Source organism: Gorilla gorilla, chromosome 11 (genome assembly GCF_029281585.2).
Source record: "Gorilla gorilla gorilla isolate KB3781 chromosome 11, NHGRI_mGorGor1-v2.1_pri, whole genome shotgun sequence".
In the NCBI taxonomy this organism is placed as follows: Eukaryota; Metazoa; Chordata; class Mammalia; order Primates; family Hominidae; genus Gorilla; species Gorilla gorilla.
Genome location: NC_073235.2, coordinates 137,173,973 through 137,190,978, shown reverse-complemented (window position 1 = coordinate 137,190,978; position 17,006 = coordinate 137,173,973).

Below are 17,006 nucleotides of genomic sequence, written 5' to 3'. Positions count from 1 at the left end.
AACCCCGTCTCTACTAAAAGTACAAAAATCAGTTGGGCGTGGTGGCGTGCACCTGTAGTCCCAGCTACTCAGGAGGCTGAGGCAGAAGAATCGCTTGAACCCAGGAGACAGAAATTGCAGTGAGCCGAGATCATGCCACTGCACTCCAGCCTGGGTGACAGAATGAGACTCTGTCTCAAAAACAATAAAAAATAAAAAATTAAAAATTAAAAAAAAATAAGATAACTGAGGGGCAAGATGAGAACTGCCTGGAAGCCTGAGTCACTTCTTCCTAGAGTCACTGTGCTCAGTCTGCAGCCAACTGTGATGTGAGCTAGACAAAAACCTCTGCTGTGTTGCACCACTGAGACTTCAGAGTTTATCTGTTGACATAGCAAAGTTTAGCATGATTAGCGTTGAACACCTACCCACTCCACCCACCACCACAAGAACCTGCAATGCCAGGCAAGCTGCTGGTTATTAGATGGTTGGTGACAATGAGTCTGTGCATGCAAAATGTTCTCCAATTTCTGGGCATATGTTCTCTGGGGTCTCGTTCAACCACCTTCTGTTTCTTACTTTCAAAACATTTTTTTCTTCTTTAGAGTTGGGGGGTGGGGTGGTGTTTCTTTGTGGTCCAGGCAGGAGTGAAGTGGCATGATCATAGCTCATGGCCACCTCGACTTCCTGGGCTCAAGACATCCTCCTACCTCAGCCTCCTGAGTAGCTGGGACTACAAGCGTGTGCCAACATGCCCAGCTAATTTTTTAATTTTTTGCGGAGACAGAGTTTTATCATCTTTCCCAGGCTCATCTTGAATTCCTGGGCTCAAGTGCTCCTCCCTTCGACCTCCCAAAGTGCTGAGATTACAGGCCTGAGTCCTCACGTCTGGCCTATTTCTTATTTTTTGTGACACAGTGCACTGCCCACTGGCACTTCCAGGTCCTCTTAATCTTTTGGCATCGAGGGTAATGCCTCTCAAAGGTCAGCATCAGGCAAGCATCAAGTTTATTTCAATCTTAAATTTCGCTGGCAGGCATGTATGGTTATGCTCCAACAAAAATGAGACTAAGATTAAAGCTGGTGCTGGGGGTCACTGGGCAATGAAAGCTTGTCTTGGGAGGTGCATTCACTACCTGTGGCTGCCGTAGCAATGACCACACATTGGGTACAACAATAGAGCAACAGAATCACAACAAGAGATGTATCCACTCACAGTTCCCGGAGACTAGAAATCTGAAATCAAGGTGTGGTCATGGCTGGTTCCTTCTGGAGGTTCTGGGGGAGACACTGTTCCAGGCCTCTCTCCAGCTCCTGGGGGCTTCCGGCAGCCCTCAGCATTCCTTGGCTTAAAGAGGCATCCCTCCAATCCCTAACCTTCTCTCTGTCTCTCTCTCCCCTTCTCTTCTCTTACTAGGACACTGGTCAATGCATTCAGGACCAGTTCTAAATCCAGGATGACCTCATGTCAAGATCCTTAACTTCATTACACCTTCAAAGATGTTTTTTCCAAAGGTCTCATCCACAGGTTCTGGGTGGACATACCGTTTAGGAGGCCACCGCTCCACCCCCTACAGAAGCCAATGAGAAGAGGCATACCCCCAAATATTCTCAGAGCTTTGTAAGCTGGGAGGACACTATCTGGCTCAAGCCCATTCTATGTACACCTCTCATTGTAAATTACAGTCATCCCTCAGTATCGGCAGGGAGCTGGTCCCAGGACAACCCCTTGGATACCAAAATATGCAGAGCCTTGTCCCTTATACAAAATGTTGTAGTATTTTCAGATAACCTACGTACATCCTCCTGTATTATAAGGAATCATCTCTAGATGCCTTATAATGCTGAGTACAATGTAAGTTGTTATACAGTATTGTTTATTTGCATTACTTTAATTATTATATTGTTATTTGTAGTTTCTTATTCCCAAATATTTTTGATATGCAGTTGGTTGAGTCCTCAGATATGGAGCGGGGAGGATACGGAAGGCCGACTGTATCCGGATGCAGTATGGACAAGGTGTCATCCTGTGAGCCTTTGGGAGAGGACCTTGTCTTAACACGCACTCTGCCTGAGGAGCAGCACACTGCTGTGGTGGCTGTCTCTCTCTATCTCTCTCTCTCCTTTTTTTTTTTTTTTTCTGAGACAGAGTCTGGCTTTGTTGACCAGGCTGGAGTGCAATGGCACAATCTCGGCTCACTGCAACCTCCGCCTCCCAGGTTCAAGGATTCTCCTGCCTCAACCTCCCAAGTAGCTGGGATTACAGGTGCGTGCCACCACACCCAGCTAAGTTTTTGTATTTTCAACACAGACGGGGTTTCACCATGTTGGCCTGGCTGATTTTGAACTCCTGACCTCAAGTGATCCACCCACCTCGGCCTCCCAAAGTGCTGGGATTACAGGCATGAGCCACCACGCCCGGCCTCTTTTTGTTTTTGTTAGTATGTGTGTTTGTGGTTTTTGGAATCCAATTCGAAGCACCAACATCTGATGGGAAGCCAGAGAACTTATTCCCCAAGTGGAGGGACACAAGGCAGGCTAACCTGACCCTCAGGGGGTGTGAAATGGGCAGCCCACCTGACACCCTTGTCAAGAAGCATTTTGCTCAAAGTAGCTGAACTCCCAGGAACAGAAGGTGTGTGGGGCCCACACTTGATCTTCCTGGGGGTGCTGGCTACAGCCATGTCACAGTTTACTCATTGAAATTAGAACAGAATGGACTTCATTATATCATTGCAAGTTTTTCTAATGTAATTTCACTTGTTATAACACAATTATGAAAGATGATTGACAAAAGGAAAATGTGTGTGAAGATGGATGCCATATGCACTTGACCCAATTTGATTCTCTCCCAATAGTTGAACATTGAGCATAGACCCTCGCCATTCACCTTCCTAATCAATAAATATCTCTAGTGTTCTTGCTGTGCTGCTGTGGATTTCTGATGATATAACCCTCCTAGAAACCTGGATGTCTCTGTTCTAGTAGGATGTTGGCCTGGCGCGGTGGCTCACGGCTGTAATCCCAGCACTTTGGGAGGCCGAGACGGGCAGATCACGAGGTCAGGAGATCGAGACCATCCTGGCTAACACAGTGAAATCCCGTCTCTACCAAAAATACAAAAAAAAAAATTAGCCGGGCATGGTGGCAGGCACCTGTAGTCCCAGCTACTCAGGAGGCTGAGGCAGGAGAATGGCGTGAACTCGGGAGGCGGAGGTTGCAGTGAGCCGAGATCACGCCACTGCACTCCAGCCTGGGCGACTGAGCGAGACTCCATCTCAAAAAAAAAAGGATGCTAACAATGGTCTTTCTTATTCAGTCCTAAAGTTAGTGGGTATTCCCCAGTGGGGAAGCTGCAGGAGGTTACTTATGGCTTCTTTGTGGACCCTGGGAGCACCTGCTGCTAACGCAGCAGCTGGCCTGAGGTCATCCTGGCAGGCCACATGTCTGTGATCAAGGTCACTAGCAAGAAGGCAGAGGCTGGTGAGAGCAGGAGAGAATGGTGGTATGAGAAAGAAGGTTCTCGGATCACTTGGGGTTGGCAGCAGGGCTGGGCCATGGGGCAGCACTGAGACCAGCAGGCTTGGAGGCCTGGCCTTAAGGAGGCCAAGAAGAGACGAGTAGACGCTAAGGAGCTTTTGAAATCTGCGGACGTCAGAACTGTCCAAGGCACAAGGGTGTCAGGGAATCCCCAGGAAGTTTAGTGTAATAATAATAAGAGCCATCATTTATTGAGGCCATATTATGTTCAAGAACTTGCTAAACGCTTTGTATTTTTATTTCATTTCATCTTTGCATCAGCCCCGGGAGGCAGTATATGAGTCAGGTTTCTCAGTTACAAAAACCAAGCTAGGTCAAATTCAAAATAGGGAATGATTGGAAGTACGGTGGTGTTACTCAGACAATTGGAGGAGAATTACAGAAACCGAAGCATCCCAGGGGGCCTGCGGACTAGGAAGCAGGAGTAGGTCACCATTAGCACACACCCCCACCTCTGCTCTCTTCTAGATGTTGCCTTTTTTCTCATTTTGCAGTGGAAAGGTCTTCGTATAGTGAAAAAGCACACAACTTCCCCTTCTATCATGAGAGCTCTTCAATTGTCCACTTCGAAAAATTCTAGAGAAAGACTCGTACGTCCTGCCTGTATGCAAGGGCCAGTCCTGGGCTGATCCCTTTGGCCAGAGAGTGGCCCATCTAGGGCATGTGCCCACTCTATGAAAGCTGGGCCTCTTAGAACAAGAAGAGGGGAGGGTACTAGAAAACACATAGCGCAGGTAAGAATCATTATCTGCTTTGACAGATGAGGTGCTGAGGCTTGGAGAGGGTCTGTGACTTCCCCTGGGATTTGAACCCAAGTATATTTGACACTGCATCTTGGCTCTTAATTTGCCCAGGTGCTGCTTTGGCCAATGCCAGATAATCTTCCAGGCACGGGCTCAGGGTGCCCATGGGAGGGCCTGTTGGGAATGAATGGATGAGAATGGGGGTGATATTCAAAATGTTTAACAACAGGTATGGCTGGGCATTGTATTCATTCCCTGTTGCTGCTGTAACAAACTGCCGCAAGCCGATTGGCTTGAGACAGCACATACTTATTATCTCAGGACGCTGAAGGTCAGATGTCCCCAAGTCAGTCTCACTGGGCTAAAACCAAGATGGCAGCAGGGCTGCTTCCTTCTGGAAGCTCCAGGGAAGCGTTCATTCTACCTCCTTTCCAGCCCTAGGGGTCACCTGCATCCTTGACTCCTGGCTCCTTCCTCTAATCCAACTTCTTTTTTTTTTTTTATTATTATACTTTAAGTTTTAGGGTACATGTGCACATTGTGCAGGTTAGTTACATACGTATACATGTGCCATGCTGGTGCGCTGCACCCACTAACTCGTCATCTAGCATTAGGTATATCTCCCAATGCTATCCCTCCCCCCTCCCCCGACCCCACAACAGTCCCCAGAGTGTGATATTCCCCTTCCTGTGTCCACGTGATCTCATTGTTCAATTCCCACCTATGAGTGAGAATATGCGGTGTTTGGTTTTTTGTTCTTGCGATCATTGTCACATCCGCTTCTCTGACCCCGACCCTCTTGCCTCTCATAAGGACCTTGGCGACTACATTGCTCCCTGCCCCCAGAGAGTCCAGGATCACCTCCAGGGTAAGACACTGCCGTGTATGCCCGCATCTTCACAGGTTCTGGGGATTAGGTTGTTGATATAGTTTGGATGTTTGTCTCCACCTAAATCTCATGTTGAAATGAGATCCCCATTGTTGGAGGTGGAGCCTGGCGGGTGGTGTTTGGATCACAGGGGAGAGTCCCTCATGAGTGGCCTGGGCCATCCCATTGGTCGTGAGTGAGTTCACAGGAGATCTGGTTGTTCAAAGCGTGCGGCACCACCCCCACTCTCTCTCTCTCTTGCTCCCATTCCTGCCATGTGAGACACCTGCTCCCCCTTCACCTTCGCCATGATTGGAAGCTTCCTGGGCCTCCCCAGAAGCCAAGCAGATGCTGGCACTGTGCTTCCTGTATAGTCTGCAGAACAATGAGCCAATTAAACTTCTTTTCTTTATAAATTATTCAGCCTCAAGAATTTCTTTACAGCAGCGCAAGGATGGCTGAATACACATGTAGACATCCTCAGGAGCCATTTCTCTGCCCACCGCAGGCATCAGCCAATCCAAGCAGAGGTCACCTGTGCCACTGGGGCAGGGTCTTGAGACCTCCGCACGGCCAGGTGTTACCTCTGCAGTTGCTAGGTCCTACCAAGGTCCCTGAGTAGGAACGGGGGCATCAGGCAGGTGCTATTGGCCAACTTGGCATGGATGGATTTCAACAGTAACAAGCAGCATGGTGGTCCCGGTGAGTACCAGCGGGGGATCAGCTGGATGATGGCTGGTGACCAGGGTGTCTGTGGAGTGCAGCCATGCATGAAGGCTGGCAGATAGGCAGTGTGCTGCCAGAGGGTGCACCGGAGCCTGTGGGAAGGAAGGTGGTGCACTGAGAGTGGAACAAGCTCCATGCTGCTTCCCCTGGCATGGGTGCATGAGGCAGGCATGCCCAGAACTCAGGGGTAAGGGGCTCTGTGGGGGGAGTCCAGCCCTGCTGCCATCTAGGTTTTAGCCCAGTGAGACTGACTTGGGTACATCTGACCTTCAGCATCGTGAGATAATAAATTTGTGCTGTCTCAAGCCAATCAGCTTGTGGCAGTTTGTTACAGCAGCTTCAGGTTAGGTCCAGGTGACCAGATATGGAGGCAGAGGAAGCCCAGAGCAAAGAGGCTCTGGATGGGAGTGGCACTACCCCAGAAAGGCCTCGCTCCAGACTCTTGGGGTAATTTCAAGCCTAGGGTTTCCTGGGCCAGGGCGCCTTAGTAACATAATGGACGGAAGGGCATGTTTCATAATGAAACCAGCAATGCACCCTCTGTCCTACAAGAAGAGCAGCCTCCAGAGAGAGATGGGAGTCCTCCCTTTGGTGGGGTATGAGCCTGTGTCACCCTGGCTTGTCAGGCCCACTGGGATCCAGGCAACCACAGACCTTCCCTGATGGCTGCTAGACCCATGTTGCCTGAAAAGGCCACAGGCTGGGGCTGTAGAGAATAAGTTGATTCTACAAGAGGTCATTGGCTGGAAATAAGGGACTCCTGGCATGGCCTCTGCTCTAATCCTCTGTGTGGAGCTGAGATTTCCAGGGACTTACGCAGTGCCCACTTCATGGGTGTGCAACCTGTGCAGGTGCCCAGATTGTTGTGCCCAGAAGGACCATGTAATGGATTGAATGGCGGCCCCCAAAAAGATATGTCTCTGTCCTGACTCCCAGTACCTTTGGATGTGACCTTATTTGGAAATAGGATCTTTGCAGACATAATTAAGTTAAGGACCTTGAGATGAGATCATCCTGGAGTTAGAGTGGGCTCTAAAGTCAATGACTGAGATCTCATAAAACACAGGAAAGATTTGAAACACAAAACCACACACAGAGAAAAGCAATATAAAAATGGAGGTAGAGGCCAGGCACAGTGGCTCATGCCTGTAATCCCAGCCCTTTGGGAGGCCAAGGGGACCAGATCACCTGAGGTCAGGAGTCTGAGACCAGCCTGGCCAACTTGGTGAAACCCTCATCTCTACTAAAAATACAAAAATTAGCCAGGCGTGGTGATGGGCACTTGTAATCTCAGCTACTCGGGAGGCTGAGACAGGAGAATTGCTTGAACCTGGGAGGCAGAGGGTGCAGTGAGCCACGATCGCACCACTACACTCCAGCCTGGGCAACAGAAAACAAAAGGAGGTAGATATCAGAATGACGCAGCCACCAGCCAAGGAAACCAAGGATGCCAGCAGCCACCAGACACTAGGAGAGAAGCATGGAACAGATTCTTCTGCAGAGCCTGTAGAAGAGGCCAACACTGCCAACTCCTTGATTTGGGATCTCTGGGATCCAGAGTCATGAGACTATGTTTCTGTTGTCTGAAGTGGCCCTGTTTGTGGTAATTGGTTACAGCAGCCCTAGGAAACAAATGCAGGCTTAAATGCTGAGTTTACTGTTTTGCTCTGTTGCTCTCTCAAAATTCTTAATAACTTTCAAACAAGGGCCTCATGTTTTTACTTTTCCCCTGGCCCCACAAATTACATAGCTGGCCCTAGGCTTAGGTTTCCATGGCAGGTAATGACACTGCCTTTGCCCACAGATCTGCTCATCAGTATCTCTCGAGAGCAGTAAGGTGGCCCCTAGACAACAGCGCAGGTGCCGCAATGTTCTCCCTGGAATGGCCCCTTTGCATTCTTCCAAGTGGCTTGAAGGCTCATCCACAGGAGAATTTGTTTTTTAATTCCTCAAAGCAGGCTGAGCATCTGCCCAGTGTTTGTCTGGAGGTCGTCAAGGCCCTCCTGGCTTCTGATGATTCTACAACCTTGAATGCAGGCTCAGACCACCCTGGGAAACTGGGCCTCTCTTTTCTGCCCTACACTCAAGACTTTGTGCCCAGCCTGGCAGAGGAACAGGAGCCTCCCCTGCCCATTCCTGTCTCTTGAGTTACCCAGGCTTTCACAAGCACCTGGTGTTCTTTCTAAGTCCAAAGGGCACTTTCTTATAGTGTTTGTTATTAGTTTTTACATATAAAAGGTGCAAATTATCCCTGTTTGTTCTGTGAGAGCACTAGTCTGGAATCAGGACACATCACTGATGGATTGATGATTTGAGAAATCACACTCTGCAAATGAAGACAGAATCACTTGTGTAACATTGAAGGATGCACTTGTTTTGTACCAAAACTCTAGGGGAAGCAAACTTGCCCTATAAGTCAGATGCAAAGGTCGCATTGGAGAATCTGGCAGAATGGGTGTCTGCAACTACACTGAAGCATAGAATTCTAGAGCTGGGTGTTTCCTTGGGACCTTGAAATTGATCCCTGAGTAGGGTGGTTTCTCCAGAGTTCTGTCCCGGAAATCACCATGACCAGTGGCCTCTGTTACTACACAGTTGGCATCTCTATCTTTTCCCAATTCAGCTACATACGGTTGCTGAAGTAAAGTTGTGCTGTAGAGTTTAGCACAGCCTTAAGAGAAGGACCCCTCATCACTCTTGATGCTGCTGATATAAAGAGAACAAGGCCGGGTGCAGTGGCTCATGCCTGTAATCCCAGCACTTTGGGAGGCCAAGGTGGGTGGATCACCTGAGATCAGGAGTTCAAGACCAGCCTGACCAACATGGTAAAACCCTGTCCCTGCTAAAAATACAAAAAATTAGCTGGGCATGATGGTGGGCACCTGTAATCCCAGCTACTCAGGAGGCTGAGGCAGGAGCATTGCTTGAACCTGGGAGGCGGAGATGGGGGTCAGCCAAGGTCGTGCCATTGCACTCCAGCCCAGGCAACAAGAGTGAAACTCTGTCAGAAAAAAAAAAAAAAAAAGGGAGAGAGAGAGAGAGAACAAAAATATTATTAGTGTGTGGCTAAGACACAAGCCCCAGATTACCTAGGAGGCCACAGGCAGGCGGTACCTAGCCAAACTCAGACAGACCTTGTTTGGTCACCTAATTCCCTGTGGGTGTCAATGCACTGACACCAGGCTAGTTTCCTCTTGACCCACAAGTCTTGCTCAAGCTCAGACCATCACAGTGTCTCGTCCCTGGCTTCTGAGTCTGTGTAGACTCCATACCAGGTTTCCTCCCCAAAACTATATTCTTGTGAAACCAAAAAAGGAGAGCTGAAAGACAGAACGTGTTCCACTGGATCTACGACTTCATTATTAGTCTTGAAATACCCTGAATTTGTATCCTATTGAGCGCCAACAGAAAAATTCTTTCAGCTAAGTCACTATGGAGTGCTGGCAGTAGACTTTCTTTGTGCTATCGTTATTTGATGAGTGAAGGGATGTGTGAAGATGGAGACTAAAAAGTCTAAGTGTGATATGTGCTTGTTCAGGGTTTGCCTTCTGCTGTCCCATCCAGAAATAAAAAAAGAACAGAAGTGTTCACAAATGGACGGTCATCAGTTGGGTATTAGAGAATGATGCATGTCTTAGCATGAAGCTAGACTGGATGAGCCCAAGGAATCTTCCAGCTCAAATTCTATACTTCTCGGGAAGAATTCTATGCCTCTGTGCAGTCATGAAGACCCATTCTGCCAGACTCTCCAATGTGAGCTTTGTGTCTAACTGACTCATATGACAACCCTGCTTCTCCTTGAGTTTTGGTATAAAATAAGTACCTCCTTCAATGTGACTCAAGTAATGTCTGTTTTCATTTGCAGAGTGTGATTTCTCAAATCATCAAACCATCAATTATGCATCCTGATTCCAGACTAGAATTTAATCGATACTTACTTATGAGGGCAAGTGTCTGCCCGCAGCTTGCTGAGCCTAGCAAGTAAAATATTTATGACCAGACAAACCTGTTTTAACTATTCTCTGTCATTACTCTGTCAGCAGCTCAAATCTAAAGCTAATTCATTTTGAGTACAACTTGTAGAATCTATGTTTTAATAATTCTGAGGATACTTAGAAGCTAGGAATCAAAAATTTACATCAAAAGATATCTATTCCTTCCCATATGTTCATTTATAAATCTTTTAGGTGAGCGCCATATTTAATATGAGTTTCTTCTGCCTTTCCTTTGGGCATAGTAATTGTCTCAGGATACTGAGAGGGAACCAAGACAATGCATGATGAGCTGCCTTCCCTGAGAATGAACGTCCTCTCAGGGAGGAGTCAGGGCAGACCTCAGCACAGCCCCTCAGGTGTCCAGGCACCTGCTCACACGCCCTTCAGGGCCCTTACCACATCTCACAGAGATGCTCTCTGTCTGAGTCTCTCTCCCTCTCTAGCCTGTAAGTCCCTCCAGGATAGTATCTCGTTTATCTCTGTCTCCTTATCTCATGGCTTGGCAAAGCATAGGCACTTACTACATATGGTTGCAATCAAGTAAAGTTTAGAATCATTGAACATTACTAGTAACTATGTCCCCCAAACAAATTCAATGTCAGGCCTCTGGATCTTCCCCATCCCTTTCCTTCCCAAATAGGATGAGTAGTTGCCATGTGCCCCTGGGCCTGCCTGGTCTGTCCTGCAGAGTCCTGGCCTGTTGCTATGTGCCTGTTTTCCCTGGAGCAGCAGGAGCTCTGCGGTTGGCATGCATCCTCCTGGTATGCCCTGTGCCCAGAACATGCACTTATTTTCAATGTAGGCCACCTAATAGCTGAGTCAGTGGTGGAGCAAAGCTACAGGGAGAAAGTGAGTGGTGGATGGGGTGCAGGGGAGTGGGGAAGGGCGGTGGTGAGAAGAAGCAGAACCCTCTATCATAGGGCAGGATGGGGACCTGAGGGGCCAAGGGCAGAGTCGGGGTCCCCTAAACTGTGGGAGCACAGACATCAGGGAATTAGTTCCTCCAGGAGGACGCACCAGTATCCTCTTCAGTAAGGCTTAGAGAGGCTTGCGTGGGTGACAGCTGGAAAATCCGGGCCTGACTTCAGGCCTGTGGAGCTCTGGGCTGCTTTGGATAGAAATAAAGGAGTTGTATAAAAGACGTGTAGCTGCAAATGTGGAAAGGTTGGTGTGAAGGGATACCCAGTCGGTGTTTCCAAAACGCCCCTGCTTCTGTGTGTCTCCTGAATGCTTGTTAAACATGGTTAAACGTGCACATTATCAGGTTTTACAGTTGGTCTGGATTGGGGCCTGGGGACAGGAAGCATTCTGACTTAGAGAGATTTCCCAGTGAGCCTCATCCTCTGGAATCTCTGGAAGATACCGCTGTGGTTCAGAAAGTGATGGCCCTGTCACACTCAGTCCCTTTCATGGCTGCGGTGTCCACCACTCCACGTACGAACACCTCAGGCCACGGGAGGTCACCAGCAATAGTGCAGAACAGGAAGGGTGTCCTGAGAAACTCCCACAATACCCAAGGAATTCCACTGTCCCCTGCACGGCACATGCCACTCACTGGCAACCTCAGCCCTTGCTCCTTTTCAGAGAGGCGTCCTGGAAGACAGCAGTGGAAGGCCGAGGTCAGCATCCAAAGCCTGGCAGGGCAGGCTGGCCATGATTGTATCCCAAACTGTATTCCCTTGAAGGCACTGATGGAGAGGCAGCCCTAGTGTTGGGGGACTGAGAACACTGACTGCCCTAACAAGCCTGATTCTGCGTTTGTCTCACAGACCCTGTTACCTCCAGCTCACAGGGATAACAGGCAGCCACAGAAGAAAGATCACGAAGTTGAGCCATAGCTGAATCAGCCTCTCTAGTAAAACGTAATCCCATCTAGCAGAAGAATCCCAGCAGATGTGTGTATCCATATGTATGAGTCAGCTCAGACTGCTATAACAAAATGCCATAGACTGGGTGACTTAACAGCAGACCTTTATTGCTCACAGTCCTGGAGACTGGAAGTCCAGGATCAAGGCACCAGCAGGTCGGGTTCCTGGCGAGGGCTCTCTTCCTGGCTTCTGGCTGTGTCCTCACACAGAAGAGAGAGCAGGACAGTTCTGGTCCCTCTTCCTCTTCTTATAAGGATACTAATACCATCTTAGGGACCCCACTCTCATGACCTCATCTAAACCCAATTACCTCCCAAAGTCCCCATCTCTATCTAGCATGACACTGGAGATTCATGAGAGCTCTAACATATGAATGTGGTGTTGGGGCACAAACAGGCAGCCCCTAACACTATGTTGTCCATTTCATCCGTAGCACCAGTGCCTTCTTGGTATGTCCACAAAGCACACCAGAGGACTCAGAGGTCCAGCCTGGAGCTGTGGACTGCCATGTTGGCTGCACACATTGACCCCTGAGGAGCTCCCCTTCCTTCTGGCCTGCAGGGGTCTTTCCAGATTGTTCACCTGATGGTCATGGGGCATTATAATGAGTAAATAGCTCTCCTTACCATCCGGCCAGAACGTTCTTGAGAATCCACCAGGATGTAAGGGAAAGCTGTGGTTTGGTCTGAGTTCCCAGGCCCTGTGGAAAGGCACTGTGACCCTACAATAGTAGGCTGCTCAGTTAAAGGTTATGGACTTGATTGAAGTTGAATTGAACTGGGACAAAGATAATGGACCTGCCTGACCGAACACAACACACAGGAGCCCCGGCTGTAGCACAGGGTCAGAAATAAGATGGCACGAAGACAGTCCGTGCCCGTGGGGCCACCCTCCCCCATCAGCGGAGCCTCTCCAACCCACGGTGAAGTTATGAATGTCCACACGTGAGTTGCTGCCCACCAAAGGGTGAGCTAAACGTTGAATAGGAGACTCTGCTGTCTGCTTTCTTGTATCTTTTAAAAAGAAAAGATTGATTGGCTGATTGATTTCAGATCATTCCAGGGCTTTGAGATAGGCAAGAAATGATTAGAATAGCTGGCAAAATAATCTAAGGTTAATTACAAAATGAAGCAAAGCATCCCTTCCTTCTGTCTTGCATTAAAGGCAGGTGTTTAGATGTTATGTTACCCACTACAGTTTGGAGCTAGAAGGAACCTTCCAGAACGTAAGTCCAACTTCAATGACTTCTCATGGTTCCTTGGATAAGACTGAACTTGACCTGAGATGCCAGGCCCTTGACTGCTCCTCGACCCACCCTGTGCCCGCCCCTCCCTGCCCTTCTTGCTCAAGACACACCACCCCTTCCTTGGTGCAGTTTATTGAATTCACCTGGCTCCTTCCAGTCCCAGGTCTTCTGCATGTGTTGCTGCTGCCCAAAGAGCTCTCCTTCCTCTTTTGTCCTCAGGGATCCCTCTCTCTGGCTCTCAAGCAGCCTCAACTTGCTAACAGAAGCCCCCCAACCCTCCCCACCATTCCCACCCTGGCATGTCCCCCGACATCTTGTACCCCTCTCTCTCAGCGCCTTCCCAGCTTCATCTTCTTGTTACTTGTAGGATTGTTTGGCTGCCATCTGTCTCTCAGAGCAGGCTTGGAAGGGCCACGTGAGCGAGGATGGTGTCTGCTGTGTCACTCAGTGTCCTAGCTTCTCACACTGTGCCTGACTCCCCAGGGATGGGAGGCATGAATGAATGAGTTCTGTCAGGTCACAGGTGAGGAAACAGAGCAGGAGAGGACGAGGTGACTCATCGTGGGCCACATAGCCAGGGAGTCGATAGAATGATAACCATGGCATGCCTTGGGTGCCGAGTGTGTGCCAGGTACTGTGCTAATTAATGAGCTTGTATTGTCCCAGTTGATCCTCACAATGACCTCAGTGTAGGTACATAGTATCATTATCCTCCTATGTTTACAGCTGAGGAAACCGAGGCTCAGAGAATGTGGCAGTTGCTAGCCGTGCCCCATCCACATCTACTTGGCTTGCCCAGAGCCACCTGCTGACTGGGGACAGTTTCCTGTGTCACTTTTTGCCTCAGGATGTCCTCTGGCCCTGGGAGCAGGCTCAACCCACACCAGGGCAGGACAGGGGTTCCAGGAGCAGCTCTCAGTCATTGAGCGGGACTGGGGGGTGGGGGGGTTGAGGAATACAGGGCATTTGTGCCCTGCAGCGGGACAATTCTAAGGGTCCCTAGAAGGCCGGAGCCCCACTGCCCACAGTGGCCACCTACTCATAGCTTATTCCTTTTTAGCTTCCTGCCCTGACGAATGTCCCCACACCCTCACAGTGCTTCCTGGAATTACTTCCAAAATAAACGCCTTGTGCCCCAAACCCTGGGAATCCAAACTAACACAGTGACTTTCCCAAGGGCACACACCAGCAAGTGCCGAGGCCAGGTCCAGATGCAAACACCTTCTTCACCTTCCAGGCAAACTGGCACCTGCAACCTGGCTCCAGCACTGCTGGGCAGTGAGTGAGAGACATCCCTGGATAAGTAGGGCACCACTGGTCTGCAGAAAAATAGCCCCCTAGAGGGGTTCCTGTCACAGGCCCTAAAATCTCTGAGAGTGTTACATTACATGGAAAGGGAAATAGATGCTGTGGATAAAATTAAAGCTACTAATTGACTTTAAAACAGAGAGATTATTCTGAATTGTCCAAATGGGCCCAATGTTTAAGGATTCTACAAGGATTAGAGGGCAGCAGAACTGGAGAGGGAGAGAGGGCTCTGGAAGGAAGGCAGGGGAAGGCACCATAGCTGGCTCTGAAGGTGGAAGAGGGGCCCCGAGCCAAAATAGATGGGTGGTTCCTAGAAGCTGGAAAAGATAAGGAAACAGCTTCTCCCCTGCATTCTTCAGAAAGAACACAGGCCTGCTGACACCTCAATTCTAGCTCAGCGACACCTGTGTTGGACTTTTAATAGATTCAGGTTGTTTAAGCCACTGATGTGATGATTTGTTACAGCAGCCAAAGAAAACTCATGCAGTCACTTCAAGAAGTTAGCACCTCATCTCCGACTGTGTTTCAGGGACGTGGCTGATTCACTTTTATGATTGTGACTTATATGTCAATTATACTGCAGAAGATCTTGGAGCTGTTTGTGCAGACTGGGTGGATTAATTTTGTTCTGAAAACGTACACCTTGCGCTTTTAAGCATTTTCAAGTCAGGCTCTTAGAATGCTTTGCAGACACCAGCAGAAGAGAGCTGCCCGTGATGACCTGAGGGCTGCATTTGCCTGGGTCTGGTTTGATGAGCTCGGTGTATCGCTTCCATCCGTTCTGCTCATAGAAACCACAGAGATATCACTGCTGTGATATCATCAGTTCTCAACAGCACGGTGGAAATGCATGTGAATAATAAGCCTCCCGTGCCGCCGAACGGCTCCCACCTGCGCCTTTGGCAAACATTCGGAGCACAGTAAACAATGACGAGAAGGGGAAAGAGAAAGCAAGTGATTACTCATTAAGGAGCAGATTTTTAATAATACTTTAGGAGAATTTTTTCTAGAAGACAGTGGCTAATGTGAACATGTATTTGCCTAGAACATTTGGGGACCTGATAAGTGATACTTTTGAGTAGTAAACTTCAAAAATTCGACTGAAATGGAGAATGCCTTACCCAACACAAGGAAGCCTAAGGGAGTTAGAAATGAGTGCAGACAGGTTGAGCCCAAGCGTATCTTCTCAGGGAAACACCGAGGTGGCATAAGTAGGCCCGTGGTTCCAAGAGGCTGAGAAAAGCCAGCGTCATAATGAATTGATGTCCCTCCCTCAGCTCCTTCCAGGAGCAAGGGGAAGTCAGACATTGTCAGAGGGAAGCCTCGTATGTGACAGGGTCAGGGAGAGTCTGAAGGAAGGACTGCCCGGCCGATCTCATTGGAAAGCAATTCCTTAGGAACAGATTTCACTCAATGAAATACAATTTTAGGCCAGGCGCGGTGGCTCAGGCCTGTAATCCCAGCAGTTTGGGAGACCAAAGCAGGCGGACCACGAGGTCAGGAGTTCGAGAAACTCCTCGGGTGGTGGGGAAGTTGAGCAATACAGGGAATCTGTGCCCTGCAGCAGGACAATTCTGAGGGTCCCTATCAGGCCTGAAACCCCGTCACTACTAAAAATACAAAAATTAGCTGGGCTTGGTGGTACACACCGGTAGTCCCAGCTACTCGGGAGGCTGAGGCAGGAGAATCACTTGAACCCAGGAGGCAGAGGTTGCAGTGAGCCGAGATCATGCCACTGCACTCCAGCCCAGGCAACAGAGCAAGATTCAGTCTCAAAAAAAAAAAAAAGAAAAAGAAAAGAAAAGAAATACAATTTTAAAGATCTGCCACCATGTTCCAAGCACTGTACTTGGTATTTGGAGTAGAAGGATGTACCAGGAACAGACCCCAATGCCCTGAGAGCCTGGAGGCTGCTGTGGGCAGAAAAACAAATCAATTCCAAAACCTTGTAATGTGTGCAGCCTCTGAAAATGGACAGAGGTATGAAAGGAGCTCAGAGTATGGCATTGTTCGATTTGGGCACCCTGTAAAGCCCTCAGGAGGAGGTGTCATTGGAACTGCTGGCCAGAGGAAACACCAGCCCACGGCCACATCTGGCTGGCATCACCATCTCTCCTCTTCCCATGCATCCGTTCCTTTGATGGTGTTATTCACTGTGTGTCTTTCTGCTAGCCTGTGTCTCTTTTTCACCTTGAGCAATGCAGCTGCCTTTCATCTTCTCCAGGTCATTGGGCTAGAGTTCAGGGTTATCAGATGACCTGTAAATAAAAGTTTACTGCCCCACCTTGAGCAACCAGAGTGATGCCTGCAGAGCATTCTTAAGTTGGAAGATTGCGTAGGCCCAGGGAATGCTCTCCAGGGCACACCAGAAGGACCAGTTGGAAATGGCAACTATTGAACCCTGGGCAGTGGGGTAGGGGGGCAGTAGTGGAAGCCTGGAAGGCTGTCCAGGGGAAAGCTGCTGACTGAAGTGGGAGAAACATGCTCCTATGATCTGTGGAAAGAGTTCAGTCATAAGGACGGATGCAGCCACAGGGGCTGTAGCCAAGTCTTGCTGTGAGGCCACACCCATCTGGCTAAGATTTCACCTACTGTGGCCCTAAGAGGATCACAGCCCAAAGTGGTAAGGTTGAGTGAAAGTGCGAATGTTGCAATCATCAGAACTTTGGAGATGAGGTGGGGACGTGGGTTTGTTGGCCAACGGCATACCCATGAAGATGACTGGTTGAGTTT